Source organism: Canis lupus, chromosome 28 (assembly GCF_003254725.2).
Source record: "Canis lupus dingo isolate Sandy chromosome 28, ASM325472v2, whole genome shotgun sequence".
In the NCBI taxonomy this organism is placed as follows: domain Eukaryota; kingdom Metazoa; phylum Chordata; class Mammalia; order Carnivora; family Canidae; genus Canis; species Canis lupus.
The window spans coordinates 32,827,501-32,852,997 of record NC_064270.1 but is presented as its reverse complement, the minus strand read 5'-3'; the positions used below and the strand labels follow the sequence as shown (position 1 = coordinate 32,852,997).

General features: G+C 48.7%; 1 long non-coding RNA gene across 2 annotated transcripts; it reads left to right on the top strand.

The window, feature by feature from the left end:
• Window positions 1-394: 394 nt before the first annotated feature.
• Window positions 395-15,095, top strand: LOC112672454 (uncharacterized). 2 transcript variants are annotated; one of them, XR_003144287.2, is made up of 5 exons: window positions 395-667; window positions 2,634-2,941; window positions 5,452-5,754; window positions 6,038-6,128; window positions 9,095-15,095. It is a non-coding gene; the product is annotated as an uncharacterized LOC112672454 (long non-coding RNA). The 2 variants fall into 2 exon arrangements; XR_007406855.1 differs by having other exon boundaries at window positions 6,038-15,095.
• The last annotated feature ends 10,402 nt before the right edge of the window (window positions 15,096-25,497 follow it).

The following is a 25,497-nucleotide window of genomic DNA, read 5'->3' as shown; positions in this document are numbered from 1 at the left end:
CACAGAGATCCTGGTGCTTCCAGAATTCTCCAGAGCCCCCCGGCCAGGCCTCATATGTGCTGCACTTTGAAAAGCACTTTCCCACCCAACCTCCCACATCTTCTTCATGACTGTGTGGTCAAGGGTATTTATTACTCCTTCTCACAAAACAAAACGAAAATACTAAGTCTCAGGAAAGTTGACAACTTGCCTTCCTCTTCCTCATCCGATTTGCTGAGCCTTTACCTTCTCTGACAGCTTGGTACAAATCCATTCATTAGAAGTCAGCACCAGGCCCTCAGATGCTGAGAATCATGCCAGATTGAGCTAAGGTCTTGACGCAGGGCTCAGAGTTTTGCCACGATGTCACAAAGGAAAGTTCTCTCAAAGTTCTCTCGTTGTAGTTATGTTGGGCCTGACGGGGAATGGGAATTCAGCTGCTAAGCAGGGAGCAGCATAGAACAAGTGGTTTCGAATCTAAAGCAAGGCAGACCTTACTTTCATCCCCACCTGGCTAGTTCTGGGCTGCAGGGATTTCGGCGAGCGGTCTGCTTCCCTGTCACCTGGGTCTCCTTATCTGGATGATGGCCATAACAGTGCCCACCTCGTGGACAGCCATGGGGCTGAGATGAGGTCACGAGTGCGGAGTGCTCAGCATGGTGCCTGGCCGGTCCCTGCTCAGTGAATGGTAGCTGATCAGTGTTGGGTGTGTGGATGGAGGGCAGGAGGGAGGTGACGGGGTCTATTAGTCCATACAGGCTGCCACAACTAAGATACCACAGACCAGGGGAGCTGAGACAGCAAATATTTGTGTCTCATGGTTTGGAAAGCTGGAAGTTTAAGATCAGGGTGTCAGCATGGCTGGGTTCTAGTGAGACCCTGCTCCTGGTTTATAGACAGTTGTTTCCCTGTTGTATCCTCCCATGGCAGAAAGAGAAATCTCTCTCATGTCATGCCTATTATAAGGGCACTCATCCCATTCATGAGGGCTTCCCCCTAATGACCTGGTCACCCCTAAGAGGCCCCTCCTTCAGAGACCATCACCTTGGAGGTTAGGGCTTTGACATATGGACTTGAGCCGGGGGGCTGGGTGGGGGCTGGTTACAAATACTCAGCCCATTACAGGAGGAGGTGCTTGGAGCCTGGATCTGGGTCAGTCCTAGTTGTTGCTGACCACCTGGGTGGCATGAGGAAGTCATCTCTTCTCTGGAGTGCTCAATTGTCCCTGTTTCCTCATCCGCAAGGTGAAGGGTTGCACTAGACAGATCCAGCTCCCAAGTGCTGTGATTTTGCTGTGTCCTTTTCTCACGTCCCTGAAAAACTCCTACAGATTAGACACAATTGAAAAAGAAGAGCATTCCCACAATCACTGTTCACAACTGACCTTTGCCGAGGCTGGTTCTCTCAGAAATGCCAGGCAGAAGGAAGTCATCCCCAGACACGAGTTTGCCCCAATTTTCTCCATAAATAGGAGGTCCTAAAGTAACTCTGGCCCTGGAGATTCCTCCTTGAAAGGTGTCAGCATTTTCTAAAACTCTGAAAGGGTTGTAATGATTGATCAGTAAACTGCATACCTGCATACCCCGAAGTATGCAGGATAGTGTGATTTGTACACTGACACTCTCCGGGGTGTATGTTGTTTTCCTGCAACACAGGATGTCTAGAAGGCTGCAAACTTAAGTGCAACTTGGCAAACATGTATTAAGCAACTACTGTGTGTCCCACCCCCTTAAAGGGGTTGATCAGGTTGTGCCCTCTGGGAACTTACCATCTAGGGCAGGAAACAGGGACCACAACTAGCTATAAAATCAAGTTGGGACAGGATGAGTGCCAGCATGGAGAAAGAGAGAAAGCAGCAGGTGACATCTGAGAAATTCGAGGTGAATTCTGAAGAGGGAGCTCTGGGGGCAGCTGTCTTGGAATTTCTCATGGCCAGGGTGAGGAGAGGAGGATAGCATGGAAGCCAGGTCTTTAAGGTGGATGAGATTTCAACAAACATGGACTGGAGGCCATAGAGGCATTCCTGGGAGAGAGGACAACATGTATAGAAACCCAAACCCTTGCAGATGGAGGATGGGGTTGTCCCATCTGTGGTGCGTGGGAGCAAGAGTTTGCTGTAAAGGCAGATTGTGGGCCCACCATGAGAATCCTAACACGCAGCTAGGGAGCTGGGATATTCTTGCAGCAGTGGGGAGCCAGAGAAGGTGTTGGAGCAAGGCCATGGCAGGATTAGAGCCGTAGTTCATGAAGAGAAATCTGCCTTCAGAGTGAGGCTAGGTGGGAGCAGGGGCACCTAGGACCAGGCAGGAGGTTGTGGCTACCATTCAGGAGAGAGATTATGAGGATCTGAACAGGGAGATGGCTTGGGGATGGAAGGAGGGATTCAACTTGAGACTCATCAAGAAGCCAGAGCCACAGGACCTGCTAACTGGTTACACAGAGAAGTCAGGGAGAGGAAAGAGCTGAATGCGCTTGAGAGTGCAGCGTCTAGGAGGTCGATCATAAATTACTGAATTTCCACAATTCGCAGACACTATCAATCTTAAAATACACCATCAATTTTGTAACAGCCTTTTAGGTAAAAAAAAAAAAAAACGACATGAAATCACTGCAATAAATATACACTCTAATTGTCATTCTTATCTCAATTTCAGAAATATGAAGTATAAAAGCGTATCTACTTAGAAATGCCATCATTTAGAAGAACATAGAAGATAGAAGAAAACCTGGTTTGAGGCGGTGGTGGATGAAATTGCTGTTCAGAATAGCCTGTCCAGGGGAGGCTTGCTCCTCCCACTCCAGCTTGGCCATCCAGCTTGGTCCGGGACTTCCTTGGGCCTTAGGATGATGCGCGCACTTCCAAGCTTGTCCCTTGACTTCAGGTCTGGCCATCTTGCTTTGCTTGGGCCAAGGAGGTGGTAGCAGGCACGTCGCAAGCAGAGACTGGAAATGTAATTGTATGGTGAGCCTTGCCCTCTTATGCCATAAGAGAGCTTCTCCGGGGCAGCTGCTGCTCTTTCAGTTTAGGCCTCATGCTAGACAGACCAGGGCCCCACCTCTGGTGGGGTGCCAAGTCGGATGGGCCACTCAGCCTGAGGTAGAGCTCAAGTCCACCAGCTCACATATTACACAATGATTGGTCCAGAGCGGGATTATAATGAATCTTGGGTTTAGATGTGTTGGGTAGAGGCCCAATCATAATAATGGAAAACAAGACAGAGGGAACGATGATCTACCCGCCATATTCTGGGCCTGACCCATTCCAGACTCACAATAGTTCTGGAGTTTCAAACACAACGTTAACAAAAGTGACCGATACTACATTCCTACATATGTGCATATAGATCATAATTTGAGAACTTTAATGCAGCTGTGTTCTGCCCAAACATATACCTGTCCTAAAACTGGAGTGATTTGCGATGTTCCTATGTCCGATTCCACCTGGTTTCTATTTTGTCAACTGGATCACTGTGGCATCAGTATTTGATGTTCCACAGCCCCCATGAGTTAGACGGTGGGGCACACGCTCCAACAAGATTAACATTTCTCGAGGACTTTCTGAGTGCCAGGTGCCAGCCTGTGCTCTGGGGAGACAGGGACGATAATAGGACAAAGGAGGGCCCTGATCTCCTAGGGTTCGCACTCTGGTGGGGAAGCCAAACTAGTTGATGGGATAAACAAGATTTCAGACTTTGAAAAAATAATAAGCAGGATAATGATATGATTTTTTAAAAATTTATTTATTCATGAGAGACACAGAGGCAGAGACAGAGGCAGAGGGAGAAGCAGGCTCCTCACAAGGACCCTGATGTGGGACTCGATCCCCACAGCCAAAGGCAGATGCTCAACCACTGAGCCATCCAGGTGTCCCAAAATTTTTATTTATCTTTTTTAAAGTAGGCTCTATGCCCAACATGGGGCTTAAACTCATGACCCTGAGATCGAGAGTCATATTCTTTACCCATTGAGCCACTCGGGTGTCCCTATGATATGATGTTTTAATGGCCAACAGTAAAAATAATTCTCCTGTTTGATGGTTCTACTGTTCAGCCTCCCATACGATTTGACCTTAACTGTAGATTTAATTTCCAGATTGCCAAATTTAGAGATTAAGCCCAGTGAGCAGGGCAAACCTTTAGCAAAAGTGACATTTTTCTCCATCACCCTCTCATCAAAATGTCCTGGGCATTGACTCTGAGGCAGGCACTGGTGAGGCACATGTGGAAGGAATGTTACTGCATGCAATGCTCTCCAGTCTGCAAGATTATATCCAAGGAAGCAGAAGCTGATCAACCTGCCCAAAGACCCAAAGCTGGGATGGGCTGGATGGACGTGTGAATTCCAAGCACAGCAATTTTTTTTTTCACAGACCCCTGCTGCCTTCTCTGTGCCCGTGGCCTTACGCTCTCACTCCCAGCATGAGATGGACCTCAGGTTATTGAGACACCTCCTTGCCCGGGGGGTTGCCCCTCTCTTTCCCTCCCCAGCCTGCATTCCCAGTAGCCATGCTTGAAACATGCAGCAATGCCCACTGACTGGAAGTATTTGGACATGTTTTTGGTTCTGTTTATATTTTTAAAGATTTTATTTATTTATTTGACAGAGAGAGAGGGAGAGAGCACAAATAGGCAGAGTGCCAGGCAGAGGGAGAGGGAGAAGGAGGCTCTCCACCGAGCAGGAAGCCCAATGCCGGGCTGGATCCCAGGACCCTGGGATCATGACCTGAGCCAAAGAAGACACTTAGCGGACTGAGCCACCCAGGCAGCCCTGGACATGTTTTTCTAGCCACATGCATGATGAAATGAAGGAAGCAGATCTGGAGAAAGAGAAGCAAGAAGTTGCCTAACAGAGAGGAGCCGGTCCTATCCCTGGTTGCACTCACTCACCTGAGGCCTGGCTGCGTTTCCCTCTTTAGGCTCTGTGTATCCTTATATTAATTTCCCTTTTGTGCTTATGCTAGCTTGAAAACATATTCTCACCTGTCAATTTGACTGATTGACAGTTTGACTGATTCTTACTCGAGTGTGCATGACTAAAAAAACGCTCCCTATTTCTAGTGTGCGTTTATACACCAGGAAACAGTCGTGATGCTAAATGCTTCATGTACGTTATCTGACTTTAAACCTATGCTCTTAAATTTATGCTACCCCATGTCCTGGTAGAGAATATCCTTAAGTAGGAAGCTGTAAGCTTGGGATGTCAGACCTGGGCAGTCAGCCTGGGTTTGGAGGGTTGGGGAGAATCTGAGCAGGTGCAACCAGCAAAGGCTCGTTGGCTGACCCAGCTGAGAGGCCTGAGGCAGTGCAGACACCTCATAAGTGTTTTCTCTCAGCAAATCCTGGTTGTACCATTAGGACATGGCCTCTACTCCCTTATGTTGTGCAGGTGTTTGTTTGGTTTAATATTTTATTTTTATTTTTATTTATTTTTATTTTATTTTTTAATATTTTATTTTTAATTTGTTTTAACTAGGCTCTACCCTAACATGGGGCTTGAACTCACGACCCCAGCAAGAGTCTCATGCTCCACTGATTGAGCCAGCCAGGTGCCCCAGCTGCACAGGTGTTTCATTCCACAAAGGGCACAGGCCAGCATGGCTACCCCAGGAAGCCGTGTGTTGGGTCCTTAGAGCTATCCAAGACCTTCTTGAGGTAGGAGAAGCTGTGGGATTTGGCTGGGCAGGCATGCTTCTGCTTCTTCCTGTAAGACCGTGAGGTCTGCACAGAGGCCATAGTGACGTGGACAACATCCGCCCCCTTCTTCCTGGGGACTAAGGTGAGACAGTGTGGGCGTGGGCATCCCTCATGCCAGAGGAGTCCAGGACCCTTTGCACTTCACTCACTGCTTCCATCGTTCTGTCCAGACCATAGCTCTGCTGGGTGGGATGCCCTGTGTGGGAAGGAGGGGCCAGGGGAGGTGGCTCTGCAACCGGACTGTCTGGGTTTGAATTCTGTCCCTGCTGCTTACCAGCTGCATGAATGAGGACAAAGTGCTTAACTGCTCTGTGCCTCAATTATCCACTTGTAAAATAGGGATAATATGAGTACCTTCTCCCTAGAGCTGCTGAGGGGATCAGATGAGAGAATGTGTGGAAGTGTCTCGTGGAAGTGTCCTGCATGCACTCCATAAACGCCAGCTGTTGGTGACAGGTGGGATGAGTGTTCCTATTTTGTCTGCTTCATAGATGATGGCCCTGAGGCATAGACGGGCGTGAGGCCTGCCAAGGTCACTCAGCCACACAGCCATCACCCCAGATCGGGGCCCCCAAAGCAGATCCTGAGGCAAGGATTTTCTTGATTATGACAGTGGTCCTAGGGGGACTGGGAAGGATGGGAAGAGCTGGGCAGGGAAGACAAGTCAGGTGCAACCTTAGGTCAAGTTCTGCAGTGGGTGAGCTTGTTCTGATCCCATTGGGGAGTTACAGCCCTGTGGGGAAGCCCCGATGAGTCAGTTATGCCTCCAAGTGCCCTAGTCAGAGGCAAAGGTGCTGCACCTGTCATGCTCCTGCTTCTCCCGAACAGTCTGGGTGAGGCCACCCTGGAGCAACACAAAGTCCCAGGCACCTACTTGCAGCAGCCTTATCATTCGGGCAAAGTGGCTCCAGTAGCCCCCACGGCAGTCTTCCAAAAAAGTCACAGGTGCTTGTCGTGGGAAGCAGTTCCGAGGTGGCATGGGCCAGATGTGTGTGCGCAGGATCTGGGGATCTGGCTGGAGCGCCAGCACCCACCTACTCAGTGGTGGAGGCAGGACCCCAATCTGTAGCTTCTGGATTTAAGTTTCCTCTGCCCCAGGCCACTCCATCTCTTAAACCACCTAATCCAGCGAGCCGTGCACCAAGACAGCCTCCATCCTTCCGCATTTGCCCTTTTGGGGGCTACCCGCTGGCTTTCCCCCATTTTGGTAGCAATATTGAGACAATGGGGAAGCACTCCCGCTCCTGGACAAAACCAGGCCTCTCTCCTCAATCCGTGCCTTGTCTTTGCAAATTTGTGGCAACCATTTCAGTTGGAATGTATGACAATTAAATCGTTAAGAGTTCCGATGCCGGATTAATTACCCAGTAGAAAAGGGATCAATTGTGTAAATATATCATTTATGTAATGAGTCCTGGCTGTGATTTAGATGTCCAGATTGGTTTTTCTTCTAGCTTCTGTCCTGAAAACAAGTCTAGCCTTCGGGCCAGGGCCACACAAACAGCTTCTATTAGGTCCGAATCCAGAGCATTAAGTGGCCCAAATAGACAGGTGGGGGCAGGTGATACAGGGGGCCGAGAATGTGGGAAAATTGGAGCAATTTGCCAAAATGAGCCAAGTTCTTCCTATTATTCCTCGTGTCTCTGCAGAAAATTACTTGTCAGAAACAGGGAGTGGAAGTTCAACATCCCTTTCCATGGTACTTCGGGCGCGGCCCATTTCATACCCCTCCACCCCCTCCGCCAGCCACTGCAGTCCAATTGTGGCAGCCTTTCCTGGAAAAAGGGGCCAGCGGCGGGCTTCAGAAGGTGGCAGAGACCCCAAATATTTAACATTCGTGGGATCATCAGAGCCGGCCAGCTCTGCTTGCCCAGCCTGTGGACCAGGGGGCAAATTCACTTCTGCGTTGCTTTTAGCCAATGCATCAGGTGGGCTCCTCCAGGGGGGAAGCTGCTTCAAATATTTTTAATCCATTGAACACTCTTTATCGAACATTCACTTTGTGTTATTGTGTCCCTCCTTCCCTCTACAAGGGCCACCTCAGCCAAGTGCCCACCACCTCGGGACCTCCCAGGGAGCCTCCCTCCTTCTCCTCCCTCCTCCTCCTCCTCCTCCTCCTTCTCCTCCTCCTCCTCCTCTTCTTCCTCCTCCTCCTCCTTCTTCTGATTTATTTATTTATTCATGAGAGACACAGAGAGAGAGAGACATAGGCAGAGGGAGAAGCAGGCTCCATGCACGGAGCCCAATAGGGGACTTGATCCTAGGACCCCTGGATTACGCCAAAGACAGATGCTGAACCACTGAGCCACCCAGGCGCCCCAGGAGCCTCCCTGCTCTGAGATCCTCCCTGCTCTGCACCCAGCCTTTTCCTTTTCTCTGCGTGGGGAACTACCCTGCCCTGCAGTCATGAATCTGGTGGAAAGTGAGCTGGCTGGAGTTCTCTCCCCAGCTTTGATCCCAGGAAGTGGGGGCAGAGGGGACCCTGAACTGACCTTGCAAGGCTTTTGCCTCCCTGAGACTCAGTTTCCTGATTTGAATAACAAGACCACGACTTTGTGATTATAAGATCCTCCCAGCCCAGCTCCTTCTGGGTGGGATACATTCAAGATATCTATCCTAGGGGAAGAGGGGTAGAAGCACAGGCTTGATTTTGGAGGGTGAAACATGGAACATAAATGGTCCAGAAAGCCTTGGCCTTGGGGAAAATGAGATTGGAGGGGGCAATTATGCATCAAATGCCACGTATTTGTCACGATTTCATTGCTTAATTGATGTTTTATTGCTCCCACTGACACGTGTGATCGAAATGAAATTGCATCTACAGGAGGGGAAGTGAAATTTATTTCTGCTTGTATCTTAATGGGTGGAATAAAGCGTCAATTAAACAATGAAGATGACATATATTTGATGTATGATCTGGAGAAGGAATATTACTCACTAAAATGTTATTTCACAATTTACAGTAATGGAGCACCTGGCAATAAGGAGAGGCACAGTTCACACATTTTCCATTATTTAAAAATAGCAAAAAAAGTACATTATTAAATAGTACCAGAAAATTTTACTTTTAATAGCATAGTGTAAGAATTGTACCAGTAGGTGTCCTGCTGAGTTACCCAGCTAATGAGTAACAGGTGCAGGACGGGGAAATGGGAGAAGTGATCTTGAAAAGGAGACAGACTAAGAACTCGGACTAAGAACTTGGGAAGCCACAATCATAATGGGAGCTGCTACTGAGCTGTGTGCCAGGCTCTGTGCTGAACCTAACCTTGATCCTAAACCTTGCAGTAACCTGCTTTACAGGCAAGGAAGCTGGAGCTCAGACACTCTGCCTGAAGTTATACAGCAAATAGGCAGAAATTCAGGATTTGAACTCAGGTCAGCTTAACTCCAAGGGTCCTCTCTTTCCTTTGTGCCAGCAGATATGTAACAGAGACCTGCGGAGAACGTTTTGTGAAGACAGAGACAAAGGTGAGGGAGGAAGGAGTTTGGGTAAGATCCAAGGCCATTGGAGGAGAGTAAAGACGGAGGAAATAGTAGTCACAAGGAAGCACATGGAAAATTCTGGAAAAAAGGAGAACTAGCAGGGACGTATATATGAGCTATGTGCTTCTCATTAAGAGAAGCTAGGTTCAGAAGTTAGGTTATGGGGACACCTATGTGGCTCAGCAGTTGAGCATCTGTGTTTGGCTCGGAGCGTGATCCTGGGGTTCCAGGTTGGAGTCCCACATCGGGCTTCCTGCATGGAGTCTGCTTCTTCCTCTGCCTGTGTCTCTGCCTCTCTCTCTCTCTCTCTCTCTCTCTCTCTCTCGCATGAATAGATGGATAAAATCTTTAAAAAAAAGAAAAAGAGGAAGTTAGGTTATGATAACAAACATTACACTCTCAAACAAATGCAAAGGAAAACATCAACAAAATACCTTTTAATAAAGTAGCAAAGCTAAGAGGGAAGGATAATGCTTGATGCTGGTGAAGATGAAGAGAAATATTTTTTGCGGCACTACTGGGAATTTATATTCAGTGTAAGTTTTCCAGAAAAAAAAAAAGTTGGTGTGGGTTTCTATTTGTCCTGAAATCTAAGGACAAAGTGATTGTCAAATCAATTCAAATAAGTTTCTTTGAGCAAATAATAGTAGATTGGGAATTCACTTAGTGGTGAAGCTGATGGTTAAGAATAAATTAAACTGGGACACCTGGGTGGCTCAGTGGTTGAGCGTCTGCCTTTGGCCCAGGGCGTGATCCTGGAGTCCTGGGATCGAGCCCCACATCGGGCTCCCTGCATGGAGCCTGCTTCTCCCTCTGCCTGCGTCTCTGCCTCTCTCTGTGTCTCTTGTGAACAAATAAATAAATAAGTCTTAAAAAAAAAAAAGAATAAATTAAACTGGCAGTGCCCTGCCAAGACCAGCCACCCCAATCAAATAGTGGATGAATCTACCCCCACAGATGCCATCTGGATATCAGAAATGGGTCAATATGTGTGCAGAGGATTTATTATTATTTTGGTAGCATGGCAGTTCCTAGCTAAGTGCACAACTGGATGTAGAATTTGGCTCATTTGTAAACCTGGTGATCTCTTTTTTGAGAAGTTAACAATGTGGATGAAGTTAGTTTTTTGTTTTTGTTTGGTTCTGTTTGGTTTTTGGCAGAGGGAAGAGCAAGAATCTTGTTTTGTTTCAATTGTATTTAACTTGAAAGAACCATGAGAAAAGAATGGCCTGGTGTCTGCCCCCAGCTTCCCAGGTCGGTGAACTGGTTAGGAGTCCTGAAAGGGAGAGGGGCTTGGGACAGAAACTCAAGGAAGGTGCGATTTCCACGCAGCATTGAAGAGAGTCTGGGCCCAGGTATAGAACCAGAGGCCAGTCTCGTACCTGCTGACAGAGGTGACATCTGGTGCCTCCAGGTACAGGCTCATGGTGGGCCCAGTGGAAATGGCAGTGGGATCCAGCAGAGAGGAATTCTTTGGAAGGGTATGGGGCAATTCAAGAAGAGGTGGGAAGGCTGGAGACCTGGCTCAGAAAAAAGCGGGTGCCTGAGGAGTCTAGACAGTTGTGTGCACACAGCAGGCCAGAAGCACTTCCTAGTCAGAGCTTGTCTGCTGCAGGGGCTGCCAGCACGGGTCTCCCCTGACACGGGAGTCCCCCAGCACTGCCACCAGCTTCTGCTCCCAACAACCGCCAACTGTCCTGCCCCCCTCCCAAGACCAGAGTCCCAGCAGGAGCGCCTGATTGATTAAAGCCCAGGTTATGTGACACGCCCTTGCCACCAAGGATGGGAGGACAGGCTGCTTCTTCTCTGCAGTTTCCACGGCAGAAGTGAGCCTCCCAGATCCGTGCGACGGTCCAAGACCTTGTTCGGGTTCCCGTATTGGGCTGTCAAAGTGCAGCAAAAGCCTCCCACACGAGTTCGAGGTGGTGTGCAGAGAATTAAGGGAAATGAATGTGAAGCACTTAGCACAGCACCTGGAACACAGTATGAGCTCATTGATGTCTGTTGTTGTCGTGATTATATTTGTTATTTTAATAATTATTGCACGTGCTGCGGCCTAGACTTGGAGCATTGGTTGATCCTACCAGGAACTCTGACTGCTGCAGAGAGATGAAGGTCTCCTACGAAGAAGGAGGGGCAGGTGCTACTTAATGAGCTTCAAAAGTGGCAGCTTTTGCGTCGAACACATTCCACTCAAAAAAGGAATAATCAGTGATATCTAATTAAAAACCGATATTAGCAACCGTGTGCTCTGAGCGCCACAGAACTGGTATGTGGATTCTCTGGTTCCTCAGATCCTTCGCGAAGAAGAGCTATCTGGGGCAGAGGCTGAGGGCTGCCTCCCCCTAGCATCCTCACCCCTCTCCCTGAAAACAGTTTCTTTAGGAGGGCACTCTGCTGCCTGGAATGAAGGACTTCCTTGCAGCTGGGAGGACCATGCTGTTAGATTTTAGCCAACCAGGTCTAAGCAGAGGTGCTATAAACATCTCTGGGAAATCTGCCTCAGGATTCTACTCTGTGCAGCCCAAACGAACCCTCCCCGACAGCCTCAGCATCTTCATCTCTGCTTAAAGGATGCAGAAGCTGGGGCCCTGAGGGGTTAAGCAACATGTTCCCATGCCATGCGGTGAGTCCATAAAATTGTGGGGCCGAGGAGGTCAGGTCCTCACACCTCGAGAGCATGAGCTCTTCAATATGCCCTACCATCTTGCCTTGTTTAAACTATTATTGAGGTATAATTTGCATGCCATAAAAATGTAGCAATTTAAAGTGCACGGTTCAATGAGTTTTGTCAAATGCATACACCCGTGTAACCACCACCACATCAAGAGAGAGAGCATTTCTATTTCCCCAGATAGTTCCTAGCCACTTCTTTGCAATCACCCTCCCTCCCTGAGCCTCAGGCAACCACTGACCTGCTTTCTGCCAGTATAGATTAGTTTTATCCGTTCTAGGATTTCATATACGTAAATGGACTCATGTGTTATCTATTCTCTGGTGTCTGGCTTCTTTAGCCCAGCAGAATGTTTTCGGGCTTGATCCAAATTGTTGCTGGCATCAGTAGTTCACCTCTTTTTCCTGCTCACTAGTGTGTGGTGTATGGATGTACCACTATGTGTTTCCCTGTCCACCTGTTGAAACATATTTGCCTTGTTCCCAGTTTCGGGATGCTATGGACATTCTTGTGTGAGTCTTTGTGGGCTGATGTGTTCATTTTTGTTGAGTAAATGCTCAAGAGTGGAATTGCTTGGTCCCAGGGTAGGGTTATGTTTAATAAGGTAAGTTTATAGGAAACTGCCAGTTTTCATAGTATTCCACAGTGTTTTGCCTTTTTAAAAACTGATTTTGAAAATTGAATTTGTTTAGGTAGGTGAGGTTCAACATCGGCCTCTCTAAGTGACCTGCTGTGGGACACATAGTCTTTTATATCCCCAAAGCCAGTTTGAATTTGCTATAGACCATTTGAAGCCTTAGCCCTCAGTGTGATGGTATTAGAGGATGGGCCTTTGGGAGGTGATTAGGTTTAGATGAGGTCGTGAGGGTGGAGCCCCCCATGATGGGATTGGCACCTTTGTAGAGAGGAAGAGACCAGAGATCTGTCTCTCTGCCATGTGACAACACAGCGAGGAGCCAGGAAGAGGGCTCTCACCAGAACCCGACCACACTGACACCTTGGTCTGAGACTTCCAGCCCCCAGAACGGTAAGAAATAAATTTTGCTCTTAAACCACCAGTGGATGATATTCTGTTATATAGCAGTCCAGGCTGACTAAGACAAAAATCCTTGTGCAGCCTCTAAACGTGACCTTGAACAAGCTATTCAACCTTGATGAGAATTAGCTTCTTTAGCTATAAGATGGTACATCACAATAATAATAATATCCACCTCATCTGGTTGTTGTTAGGATTCAGTGAGACACTGTGGAAATGCTTGGCACATCATGGTTGCTTGTTATCTTGACATTGGCTTTATGGTGGGAATTCTACTGGAGAATAAGGCATCTTTTGTGCTCTATAGTTGGAGAGCAATCCATCATCACGTTTTATAAGTCATAGAAATAAGTCCTTTCAAATGGATTTGCTTCAACAGTTCATATTAGAATTGTTGACACTTCTTGGAGTCATCATGGCCTGGATGGCTGTGTGTAACTCAGCAGGTGGGAAGGCTGTTGACAACATTAATTGTTTCATAAATAGTGTCAGGTTGGGATTTTTTTCCCCTTTGGCTTAAGCCAAGTTACTGAAAAACCAATACTGTGCCATATGTTTATACTTTTCTTGGCACATAAACCAGATATTTTACGGACAGGGATGGGTAATAAAAGGCAAGTATTCACTCAAGTCACATGTTTGATTCTCCATCAAAGAAAAACAGCCATAACCATTCCAATTCCCCTGAAATTTTATCAGAATTAGTTGTAAATCTCAGACACTGGAGTCAGCAAGCAAAGTAGGAACAGCCACAGAACTAAGGAAACCTTCGAGGGAGGTGACATGTCAAGTGAAATTCTGAACACGTGCCCCATTTCCTCATTGGCTTTCAGGACAGCAAGTCAGTGGGGTGAAATCCATTTGACACTGGTAAAGATAACCAAAGAAGTGTCATCATTTGCCATAAGGGTAAATCTGGTAACACACTGGGAATTTTAGGGGTTGAATGGTTATGAGTAGATGACCCCAATGAGGGCTGGCTGGCCTCCCCACGGACCTGTGGTCATTTGTCATCATAGGCAAATGTATGTACAACCTCAGTTCATTCCCTGGTGGCCAATGAGGGAGATGGGTCCCGGCTGAGTGTGTGCCGGGAGGGGAGAGGGGAGATCCAGGATGGACCCCGCACCTCCCTCCAAAGCCTTGTTTCTGTGCCCCTCTCTGAGTGTGGCTGAGTGCTACCCCAGGATTTCAAATTCTGTCTTCTTCATACCACTGGTCCATAAATGCCTACCAATCACTTCATGCTGGAGGAAAACCCCAAATCTTCTAGGGGCAGGCTAGTGGACCTCTCTGTGTGGGGTGATGTGCTTTGGAGCTGCAAGAGCCCTCATGTTTCACCAGGTGCTTCCCATGGCAATGAGCCTCCATTGTCTAAAGGCAGACCCAGAACCACAGCAGGTGAGGCTGGAGAGGAGGTGCCCCCCCGACCCCCTGGGGAAGCTGGGGCTGGGGCTGGGGCTTCAAACAGACCCACCATTTTACCAGTGAGAAAACATGCTCACAGCTTCACATTTTTGACTCTTGTAAGCAGAATATGATGCTGTTGCACACGTCTAATTTTTTCTGGAAGACATACTGGGAATTGTTGACAGGGATTCCCTTAGTGGGAAGGACTGGGGGAACAACTGGCTTTTGCTTTTTATTATTATTATTATTATTATTATTATTATTATTATTTATTCATGAGAGACACAGAGAGAGGCAGAGACACAGGCAGAGGGAGAAGCAGTCTCCCTATGAGGAGCCCAATGCGGGATTCGATTCCAGGACTCCAGGATCAAGCCCTGGGGCTGAAGGCAGGCGCTCAACCACTGAGCCACCCAGGCGTCCCTTGCTTTTTCTTTATAACCTTTCACTTCAGTTGTAGTGGAGCATTATCATTGCATTAATGGGCACGAGAGATTGGTTGCTGGGTTTGGAACCTAGTGCTGCTAGAACCCTTCTCACTTGAGTAACCTGGACCATGACTCCCAGTCCCTGAGCCTCTCTGTCCTCATCCATAAGCCGGGAGAATGCCAGGTTTCCCTTGCACAATTTCTGAATGCTGAAAACCACGTGAGTGCTTTATAAATATTAGCTACTTCTCTCTCCTACTTGAACTTTCTGAGTATACCTACCCCCTTGATTTTATAAAGGTCAATATGTATTATCTATGCCATAAGATTATTGAATTTTCTTCTTTGTAATGGTCTCAGTTTATAAAATCCTAGTAAACATTTAACAGAATAGAACATGATGCTTGTGCAAGAGATCCCCATGGGGGGGGGAGGGGGAAGGGTCAGGGGAGGAGGAGGACAAACATCTATGCTTCCTGGGGTCACACATTCCAATTCTAGTGGGTGTGCTGCCAAAGAGAGCACCAGGGTCACAACGATGGGGACCGAACAGGAGGGTGCTGGGCACCCAGGCTCCCCGAGCAGTGCTGTCTCGCCACTCCCTTCTGGCTCGGCCTCTGCTAATCTCATTGGCTGCTCTGGAGGTGAGCTGGCTGCATGAAATATCTCTGGGGGTCATTAGTCTGGAAAGGATTCATTCTAGAAGTAATCAGACCTTCCGCCCCTTCCCCCTGCCTCTGACAAAACTGCTGAAACTTTTTTTTCTTTAACTTACATTTTAATTAAGAAAGTAGCCCCTTGGTGAAAATCACAAAATTCTTGTACTTAAGAATCAATAAAATGTGCACAGGCTAAAATGAGATTAATAATGGCCAAACTATCTATTTTGGGTATAATTATTTATTCATCAAAGAAAACCAGCTGCTTAAAACCCTAGTCCATCATGAATGCATAAGACACTTCCACTTCAATTCTGTTGTTAAAATTCCCTTCTATTGCCCCGTCTGGTGTTAAATATAAAAAGCAGGAAGGCTCATTCTCTACCTGCATACATTTTAAATAAGAATTTCAACATTATCTTGTCCATTTAAAATAATTGTATGAAAATGTGAAGAAATATGATCTTGTAAAATCTGCAGTCTGACGCACCCAGGGAGTGAGCGAGAAAGAGCAAAGCTGCTATTATTTAAAATTCATGGAGACTGTGGCAAGATTGATCGCAAGAAGCTGCTTCCCAGGACTGTCCTGGAGGGCTCAGCCAAGGCTCCAGACCCTACAGGCCCGGAGGACATTCGCTGCCTCGGCCTGCACAGAGTCAGGAGCTGGGCAAGCAGCAGATTCCTCTGGCTCCTTGCACTCCATGAATCCCCATCAGGCCCACGTTGGGGGAGGAGGAAAGAGCCAATGTCTTTGGGGCTGGGGTTAGGCTGAGTCTCCCAAGTCATGTCCCTTAGGCAGGGGTAGGAAGGAGGCTGGGGTGTGGAGTAGGGGCCTCAGGCCCAGCTGAGGACAGGAAGGGAGATGGTGTTAATGGAGTTTGAATAGTTTACCATCCAGTGGCTGTTATCACTCTCCGAGAAAAAGTAGCAGGAATCACAGTATTACGGGTGTGTATCCCTCCCACTGGCCTCCCCAGCATAGGGGTCTTGCACTGAGCCAGCAACTCTGGGTTCAATTCCACTCTTTTCTTTCTATGTGACTGTCTTTGTGTCTCATTGCTGCTGTTAAGAAGGATCACAAATTCTGGAGCACCTGGGGAGCTCAGTTGGTTAAGCCTCTGCCTTTGGCTCAGGTCCTGGGATCCAGCCCTGTGCAGTGGGGAGTCTGCTTCTCCCCCTCCCTCTGCTCTTCTCTCCTCTTGTTGCTTGTGCTCTCACTCTCTCTTTAATAAATACATAAAGTCTTTTTTTTTTCTTAAAAAGGTATCACAAATTCAGTGGATTAAATTCAGTGGCTTAAAACTTCATCATCAGAAAAAAGAAAAAAGAAAAAGAAAAACTTCATCATTAGGCGCCTGGGTGGCTCAGTGATTGAGCATCTGCCTTTGGCTCACGGCATGATCCCAGGGTCCAGGATCGAGTCTCGCAAGAGGCTCCTTGTGGGAGGCCCGCTTCGCCCTCTGCCTGTGTCTCTGCCTCTCTCTCTCTCTGCGTCTCTCATGAATGAATACTTAAAATCTTTACAAAACAAAACAAAACAAAAAACTTCATCATCTTAGAGTTTTGTAGGTCAGAAGTCCAAGATGGATCTCACCAGGTTAAAATCAAGGTGTCTTCAGGGCTGAATTTCTTCCAGAAGCTCTCAGAGATCAGTTTCCTCACCTTATCCAGCTCCTGGGGGGCCGCCCACTTTCCTGGGCTCTCGGTCCCTCCCTCCTTCTTCAAAGTCGGCAATGAAGGGGTGAGTCCCTCTCACCTGGAGTCATCCTGACTCACCTGCTTCCCTCTCTTCCGTGTCAGGACCTGCGTCACCACAAGCGTGAGCCAGAATCCTCTCTGCACCTCACAACCTGTAACTTCGTTACATCTGCAAAGTCTGTTTTACCACAAAAGTAACGTATTTGCATTTTGGGGGGCTTAGGGTGTGGACATCTTTGAGGGCCATGAGTCTACCCACCTGAGGACCTCAACAAGTCACTTGACCTTTCTGGGCCTGTTTCTTTCTCCTAAAGTGGACCTGTGCCCAGTACTTTCTGGTGCTTTGGGGACGATTTTGTTTTGTTTTGTTTTGTTTTAAGATTTTATTTATTTATTCATGAGAGACACAGAGAGAGAGGGGGAAGGGCAGAGACACAGGCAGAGGGAGAAGCAGGCTCCATGCAGGGAGCCCGATGCAGGACTCGATCCCGGGACTCCAGGATCACGCCCTGGACTGAAGGCAGATGCTCAACCGCTGAGCCACCCAGGGAACTGGGGATGGCTTTAAGGAAATACAACAATAAGCATGTTTTGGAATCTGTTAAATTCCTTACAGAGAGAAGACATTTTTTGGTGCGTGCGAAAAAAACTGGGTTAAAAAGTCTCTGGGAGGGACATACACCGTGGGGTTCTGCTTAATCGAATTTAACATTTGTTTCCTCTCTAAAACCAGTCAGTGTCTGCAGGTAGCTCAGTTTCTGCTCGATCTAAGATTTCAGTTTGGGGGCAAACTTTGAATTCCAGGGACCCGATGTGTGTATCTGCAGCCAGGACAAATTCACATGCACCCTCTGCTTGTCGGCTCCCGGATGGAGCCCAGGCCAGAGCTGGCCCAAGTACAGGTAGAAACAGGTGACACCAAGGCTCGTGTGGTGACTGGCAAAGCCAACCCGTGCCCTTACCCCCGGGAAGAAGAGGCCTGTGGTGCACAGGCCAGCTCTGTCATTTGTGGTCCTGGGCACGTCATTCCTGGGCTGCACCTTCATTTCCTGATGATGGGGGAGGGTAGTCAGTCCGTCCTCATGGTCACCCCTCATGAGCATCTTCAAGACCATGTTTGGCAGATAAGCCACTAGGGGTTAAGTTGCAACAAGTGCCTGGTTGGTTTGGGTGCAGCTGGTGACTTGATAACCCTCAAAGTCCCGTCATCACCGAAGGTTCAGGAATCTGGATGGAGAACTTGACCTTAATGCATTTGCTGATTCGGGGTTTCTCAAGTGCGCCCACAGATAATCCATTGTAGTTTTGGAGACGGGTGAGAATTTGTTAAAATACAGATTCCTTGGCCCCCCCTTCAATGTCTGGGTGGGGCGCCCAGGAACCTGCATTTGAACAATAAGCTCCCCAGTGATTCTGCTGTGATGCCAGAGCTCTGAGAACCAGAGTTTGAACACTGACTCCACGGCGTGAAGATGGGCCTCAGCTCCACGTGAAGCCTTCAGCCTTCTCCCCAGGCCGCCCCAAGCCTGGCACTCTGGGCTCTGCACTAAGCACGGACTTTCACAACCCTGCCCAGCCTCCCTCTCTCCAAGACCACGTGTCCCCGAGTCCTACCAGGAAAGAAACCCCTCTGCGAAAAAGAGCTCTTGGGATAAGGAGCTTCCAGGTGGGAGCAGAAACGAGAAGGCCCAGGAACTGCCCAGCCAGCCCCACTTCCACGGTTTGTCCCCGCAGGTGAGCGGCCACCCAACTCCAATGCGCCCACGGCCGCCCAAGAGCTCCTCGTCTCCTCCCCGTTTTTCCCTTTAAACTCTGTCATTTGTACAGCCTATTAACCTTTAACTTTATGACTACCCAAAGATGAAATACTGGCAGCATTTAAGGCTGAGAATACTCCAGCCCTACCTTCTTAGTTTGCAACAGGGGTGAAGCACTTTCCCTTAAATCAGTCATTTTTAATATCAGTCACAGAGACGCTACCCACGGAGAGTATTTTTGGCTCCACACAGCCAGCTGATTCATAATAAATGTGCCAGTGCTGGTTCTTACCTCCACACCGCCCCCAGGAGCAGAAGTTCTTCCCATTAGCTCCAGGGATAAAATGCTTTATGTATTAATAACACCACCACTTAGGGAACACCTACCACGGGCTATGTCACATGCATGATGTCAAATCTTCATAAAGACCCTGCTGGAAAATGTGCCTTTCCTCCCATCTTCGGAGGAGGAAACCAAAGCTTAGACAGGTTAAGTAGTTTGAGGGCATGTGGCTACTGAGTGACTGGGCGGAGATTGGCTCCTCCGTCTGTATGAGTGCCAATTGGAAGAGAAGCCAAAATAATCTCTGCATCTTTGCCAGCCCAGTCATACTAGAACTCTGAGTGACAGTTGCCATCTCAGATTGCTGCAAGAGTGTCCCAGGAAGAAGCCAGCATTAGTGAGAAGATGCCCCCTTGGAGCAGATCAGTAGGCGGGTGCCTAGAAAGCCTTAGATCCAAGTGAACTTGAGATCCAGCCCTGACACTTGCCCTAGGATGACTAATCATCCTGGTTGGCCTGGGATTGCCTTGGTTGCAGCACCGAAAGTCCCAAGTGAACAGGGACAGTTGGTCACCCTCCTCACAGCAACGTGGTGCTGCTGAGCTTTAGGCTCCTGGCTGTGACCACCCTCCTGGGGTATCACAGATTCACATATCACTTCTGTTGTATGGCCCTGATTGGCATATAAGCTCCAGCAAGTAGGAATTTTTGTCTGTTGTACCTCTGGCACATGAGCAGACTCTCAGTAACATTTTATCGAATGAATGAATGAATGAATGAATGAGCGAATGAATCAGTGACTCAGGCTGATGGGTTCTCCATTATTATTGAAGAACAGCACCAGATGGCCAACAAATGCAAGCTGAGCTGTGGATGGGCAGCTAAGGGCTGCCCCACCCAGGAAGATTACTGTGATTGGGGCCACTAGTTGCTACTTCTAGAACCTGCTCTCCATCAGTGCCACCTGGTGGGCTGGACTTTTTGTGGCATTTCCCTCTCACAGAACCCAAATCTTTGAGGCTGGATCTGGGCCGTGGCCCCCTCTAAGATCTAAGCACAGTGCCTCCGAGCGCTGGCACTGGGGGTGTGGCCGATCAGGCCTTTTCTATTTGAAGTTACGTGAGGAGGGGTCCCTGGCATGAACTCCAGGATGTCCGTGTCAGAACTCAGCTCTGGCCCCCCACGTACCATTCTGACCACAACCCCAATGCCTGGGCTCAGCAGCAGGCAGCAGCGACGGCCCAGTTCAACAGAACTCAAAGCAGATGAGGGACAGAGACAATGAGACATGACAATGATTTAATTCATGTACTAGGCCCCGCTGTGAAGTTCCTAACTTTTTAACATTTATGTAAAAGTTTTCCTCTTATTTTGGTCCAATTTTATGGTTAGTATAAGGCCAGTCTGAAAGATAATATATTGTGACTGTTATATTATTTATTTTCAAGCCAACTTATTGATTATTGCGTGCTGAAAATGACAAATGGTGTCTGCACGAGGCGCGGTCAGCAGGTTCTATTAAAGAAATGATAGTATTGCTCATGGATTGTTAAAAGGTTCAGTTTAGGTTCTTTATAGGTTTATATCCATCACTATTTAATGACCAAATGATGAAAAATATGAGCCACGGGGACAATTTTTTTCTGTTAGAGTTATATGTTTAAGCAGTTAGCAAAATAAGATACTCCATTTTGGTGGGGCAGTGGGGTGGCGGCAAGGGGAGCTCAGTAAGATTTTATTTCTCCAGATTTAATAAATTGTAATAATTAAGGTTGCAGATGTATCCCCAGCAGGAGAATGCTGCAAACAGAGAGTGCTGGCAGGCCCAGAGATGAGCCACGAGAACGCCACCAGGTTCCCGCTGGTGAGGAGCCCTCTGGGTTCAACTCTGGGTTGCAACCATCTGCTTTTCGTGGTGCTGGTGTTGGGGTTCTGGGGCTCATGCCAAGGTGGACGTCTGTCTCCCCTTATGGCTAGAAAGGGCATGGTGGGAAGAGGAGGAGGCCACCAGGCAGAGAAGGGACAGCAGGCTATGCACGTAAGGTTGACCGTCTGCAAAGTCAGAGGACCTTCAAAGCCACCTGAAGAGAAGGGCCAGGACTGGACACTCTTCCAGGGGCTCCGGAAGCCATTGAGGTGACTGGGCATCTGAGGGCCCAGGGGCTCGGCCTTAGCACTTTATATACTGAGCCAAGGAGAGTCTGCTGGTGGCCTGGTGACCCCCAAAGCCTGCTGTTGTCTCAGGTAAGGCTCTGGCATTGACAGTGTTGGGGCAAGCCTGCTGGAAACACCTGTGGGAAGGAGAAGAGAGGCCACCCCTCCCCTGGGGGTTCCAACAGAACTACTCTCGGGAGGCAGGTGGCCAGCAGAGGAGGACTGACACCGCCAGCCTCAGCCATCAGGTCTCTGCAGGGCAGCCTCTGTGGCTGGGTCCTCCCTCCCCCCGTGCCAGATGGGGCTCCAATGAGGGTGGCTCAGCTTGGGTCCCACACAGTGCCCCCTTTAGGAGGGGCTCTGGAGACCCGCCACTGGGCCCTCTCTCCTCCAGGGACCCTGAGACTGGCTGCAGAAGCCAGGGCTCCTTACAAGTGGAGTGTCTGGGCGGGGGCGAGTAGCGAGGGTGGGGGGTGGGGGTGGTCACAAGATTTGAAGACGTTTACCAAGTATGACAGAAGCTGAGAGGTGTTGACCAAAACTTGACTCCCCTCTTTCCCAGCCAAACTACATTTCCCAGACTCCCTTGCAGCTATCTGAGGCCGTATCACCCCCTGATATCTGTGAATCCCAGGCCTGGCCCATGATGCTCTCCCACCTTCCATCCTCTGTGTTCTCTTTTCCCACCGACTGATGCTCATGCCCGGGGTGAGGTCAGAAGCCAAATACTAAAGTGGGGGGCAGCTCAGTGGAGGTGGCGGGAAAACAGAGCATGAGAGTCACCCCGCCACTTGCACTGCCTCAAACTATTTATTTATTTATTTATTTATTTATTTATTTATTTATTTTTAAAGACCTTATTCATTTATTCATGAGAGACACAGAGAGAGGCAGAGGCATAGACAGAGGGAGAAGCAGACTCCCTATGGGGAGCCCGATGTGGGACTCGATCCCAGGACCCCGAGATCACGTCCTGAGCCGAAGGCAGACACTCAACCACTGAGCCAACCAGGTGCCCCTGCCTCCCTCAAACTATTTACATAAATATGTAATCCACGGATTTGGAACGCCGCTGCCTGAGGACGTGGTCTCCAAGGCGCAGGGCCTGTTGCGGGTTCCACGCCTGGGACTCCAGCAGGTACTCTGATCATGCCATTTTCTCCCTGATTTAAACGGAATGATTTTCCTTAAGGACAGAATGACTCCTTGGAAAGCATTTGGGCATGAGAGGGGGTCCGGAAGGGGAACCGGACCAAGTCTGCCCCTTGTCAGCTCTGGTCCCCCTAGGTGCTCACATTTCTGAGCCTCAGATTCCTGAGCAGTAAAGGGGGTGTCCAGATTCCTACCTCGCAGGACGGCAGCGAGAATTAACCAGAACGTGAAATATGAAAGCAGATGTGCCCAGCAAACATGTTTCCCTCTGTCCAGAGTGTAAATGAGTGTAAACAGAACAGGCTGGCTTCCTTGTTCACATTTTCGAGGACACCTACTCCAAAACAGGTGTCCCCGTGGAGCATGAAGAGTCTTCATCAGCCAGTCATTTATTTATTCCTGAGAGACTCACAGAGGCAGAGACACAGGCAGAGGGAGAAGCAGGCTCCCTGCGGGGACCCCGATGCGGGACTCGATCCCGGATCCTGGGAATCGCACCCTGAGCTAAAGGCAGACGCTCAACCGCTGAGCCCCCCAGGCTTCCCTTCATCAGCCAGTCAGACTCTGGAATGAAACTCTGCTGTTTTCTCACAGGCATCTCAAAAATGGCAAACTCCGGGGACGCCCTCCTCGGCCCTTTCCCTCTGGGGTGCATCTCCTAGAGCTGCCATAACAATGTACCATGACCTGGGGGGCTTCAAACCTCAGACATTTGTTCTGTCCCGGTTTGGGAGGTCAGAAGTCAGAGACTGCGGCAGGGTGGTTCCTTCTAGAACGTGTTCTTTGCCTCTCTTCCAGGCTCATGCTGCGTGCTGGTGTCCTCGGTCTTCCTTGGCTTGCACCTGTGTTTTTTCCTACCTCTCTTCTTCTCAAGGACACCTGTCTTTGGATTTAGGGTCCTCCTAATCCAATAGGACCTCATTTTAACCAAGTACCTCTCCAAAGATCCTATTTCTTTTGTTGTTGTTGTTGTTGTTGTTTTTTAAGATTTTATTTATTCATTCATGAGAGACAGAGAGAGAGAGGCAGAAAGACAGGCAGAGGGAGAAACAGGCTCCATGCAGGGAGCCCGACGTGGGACTCAATCCCGGGTCTCCAGGATCAGGCCCTGGGCTGAAGGCAGCGCTAAACCGCTGAGCCACCGGGGCTGCCCCAAAGATCCTATTTCCAAGTAAGGTCCCATTCTGAGGCTCCAGTGGACATGAATTTGGGGGCAATACTATTGAACCCCCTGTGCCAATCATTGGCAGTAGAGGAAGGAATCAAAATGTGGGACATGGAGATGCAGAGGTGCACGTCCTGGGTGGGTAGACAGATTTTGCCAGTTGCAGTTTTTTCCAGACCCATATTAACAATGACCGCCCCAAGACACAGTCTCTTTGTCCCCTAGAATGAATACATTCTTCCTTAAGGATACGCTGACCACTCCCCTCTCCCTTAGACGTGGCCATCCAGGAAGGAGACTGAACCAGAAAGCTCCATTCTTTCTCTTTGTTCCCAAGCCCCCTGCCCCTCCTACAACCACTCACCTGACATTTTAAACACAGTAGGTGCCATCAGAGCGCTCTTTGGGATGGTTCTGTCGCCAGGAGCTGCTCAGACCAGGACACATGGCAATTCTCAGAAGGGACAAGAACATGACTGTCCTCATGACGGCCAGGAACCAGGGAACAGAGGCCCTCTGCATTTGGGGGGACTCATGGCCCCTCATGTCCACGACGACAGGCCCAGCCATAGACGTGGGTCTTCTTTGCTCTCTCCACATCCTGGGTGCCTGTCTTTTTTGTACATTAGAGGGAAAGAAATCCTATATTACCTCTAGGCTCTGAGGAGGCTGACACTGTGTCCCAATTCCAGATGCTGGGGACAGAGTTTGGGATTGGCCCAACCCTGCCCTTAGGGAGGCGCCCTCTGGGTCAGACATTCACCGGATGTCCCGGCAGCGGTGCCCACCTGCTAAGTGTGTCAAATGGTGCAAACACAGAGAGATCTCACCCTTGAAACAGATGGGCAGTTCTCCTGGAGGGGAATGAGGCAGGCAGGCACCCTTAGGAAGCCTCTATGGCGACCTTAAAACAATCCCTTCACCTCACAGAGAGACCCAGGGAGAGTAACCAAACCTCACAGGTGCCATCCTGCTGCTCTTGACTTTTTCTACCAAAACTCCGTGGGTCACAGCTGTGCTCAGGACAGTCAGTTCCAGGGGTGCCTGGGTGGCTCAGACAGTTGGGCATCCAGCTCTCGGTTTCTGCTCAGGTCTTAATCTCAAGGTCATGAGATCGAGCCCCAAGTTGGGCTCTGTACTTAGGGTGGAGTCTGCTTGGGATTCTCTCTCCCTTCTCCCTGTCTGTCCCCCTGCCACTCCCCCTGCTTGTGCTCTTTCTCTCTCTTTCTCTCAAATAAACAAATAAAATCTTTTTTTTTTTCTAAAGAACAGTCAGTTCTAACCTTTAGTCACTTACCTGAAGCAAGTCCTCAAGTCAATGGTCCACATGAGAATGGTAGCTTTATGTGTATGTGTTTGCAGGTATTTACTGGGACACAAAGTCAGTGGAGACCCCACAGCTATCCCCTTAGGGGCACCAGGGTTGACAGGCCAGCCCTGCTGGGATCTCTGGCCTTCATCATCCCCTGGGGCTGTCCCCACTGATTCCATTAGCCCACCGATTGGGCTACCACATTTCCACTCAGTATTGCGGGTAGCTAGACATCAGAAGTGGATTGTAGGTGGAATCTATAATTCACCATTCTGCTTAGGTCATTAGCTGCCATTTCCTAGTGGCTGTTCATTAATTAGAACATTGTGTCTCAAAAAAAAAAAAAAAAGAACATTGTGTCTCTAGGGTTTCTTCCTTCAGTGTACATTATCCTTAATAATGTCCCTAATAACTGGCAGATTCTTAGCATAGGTCCAGCCCAGGTCCTGAGTTGTATACTTGGGCTCTTCCACTTACTGTGTGACCTTGGGCAAGTCCATGGACCTATCTGAGCCTCCGTTTTTATAGTTGTGAAGTGGGATGGGGTGAACTCAGGTGACATCTAGGGTCTGTTCTAGTTCTAACATTTTTTTTTAAGATTTTAATTCATT